Here is a 1,478-nt window from a genome sequence, read left to right as displayed (position 1 = left end):
ATGGTATGTCCTTTAGGTCTAAGGAATTCAACACTTTTTGTGAAGAATATGGAATCAAAATATCTCAGTCTTCTCCTTACCACCCTCAAGGAAATGGGCAAGCTGAATCAAGCAACAAGAACATCCTAAAGATCATTAAAAATATGCTAGGACACAACAAGAAGGCATGGGATTCAAAGTTGAGTTGTGCATTATGGGCAGATAGAATAACAGTGAAGAAATCTACGGGAAAGTCTCCATTTGAGTTGGTTTATGGCAAAAGAGCCAGATTGCCTCTGGACAATCTCTTGCTTGTACATAGATTCATGACTCAAGAAGGGATAGATATTGAAGATCCCTCACAAGAGAGGATGATGCAGTTAGTGGAGCTTGATGGAGTCAGAGCAGAGGCTCAGAAGCAGAATATCAAAATTTAAAATTAGATGAAGAGGTTGTATGACAAGAGGACAGCAGATAGGAAATTTTGTGTGGGTGATTGGGTTTTAATGTGGAATGCCAGGAGTCAAGACAAAGGCAAGCATGGAAAATTTGAGGCTTTATGGATCAGACCATATGTGATTATGGATAAAAAAGGAGAAGATTCCTACCTTCTCCAAAATACAACAGGGGAGATCCAAGAATTGCTAGTACATGGACAATTCTTGAAAAACTTCTTTTCTTGATATATTTTGTTATATGTATAGTAGATTAGGATCCACTTCCATTGTAAATACCATAACTTGTCAAAATGTATCCTCACTAACCAGAGATTCTGAATTCTTGAAGACATACACAATATGCCTCCATCCTCAGTCAGAGCCACTGTTGAACAATATATTTGAACTTAAAAATCTTCCCAAAGGCGTGAGAGCTAAAAGATTATCGGCCAAAAATATCATGTCGAGCATCTCATAAAGAGTTTTACCGAAAGAATAGTTTCATCGAAATAAAGCATAAAGTGTAAAACAATAAGTTAAGATGACTTCGGCAAAATATCTCTTTCGGTAAATGAAAGAGACCACTCATCGATATTCCAGTTTCATCGAAAAGCGAAAGGCCAACAAAAGGTGAAGTCGAGGGAATAAAAGTGCCGAGGAGACTTTAAAAACATTCGTCGAAGGACAAATCTTATCGACAACAATATGTCGATAAAAATAGAGGGGTTTCATCGATAAAAAAAGGACATCGAAGAAAAAAGGATTTTGGAGGGCTCGCGTGAACTTTCACCGAAGAATAAAACTCATCGAAATATGATTTCGATGAAACTCACGAATAACTCATCGATAAAGATTTCATCAAAGAAAGGATGACTTCGGGGAAACTAGAAGATGGTTTTTCGTCAAGGATCGGGCTCTGTCAAGATTGGATCGAAGCAAAGACATGGCCCCTACCGTCAACCAGATGATATTTGAATATCTTTCACAGGGAGAAGAATTAAAGAAACAGAGCATCAAGATCAAGACTTTTAAAGAAGATGATTACATTCATCATTTAGGGAT

The sequence above is a fragment of the Cryptomeria japonica genome, chromosome 7 (genome assembly GCF_030272615.1).
Source record: "Cryptomeria japonica chromosome 7, Sugi_1.0, whole genome shotgun sequence".
NCBI classification, from domain to species: Eukaryota; Viridiplantae; Streptophyta; class Pinopsida; order Cupressales; family Cupressaceae; genus Cryptomeria; species Cryptomeria japonica.
The sequence above is the reverse complement of the archived record's forward strand: the minus strand, read 5'-3'. Positions refer to the sequence as shown.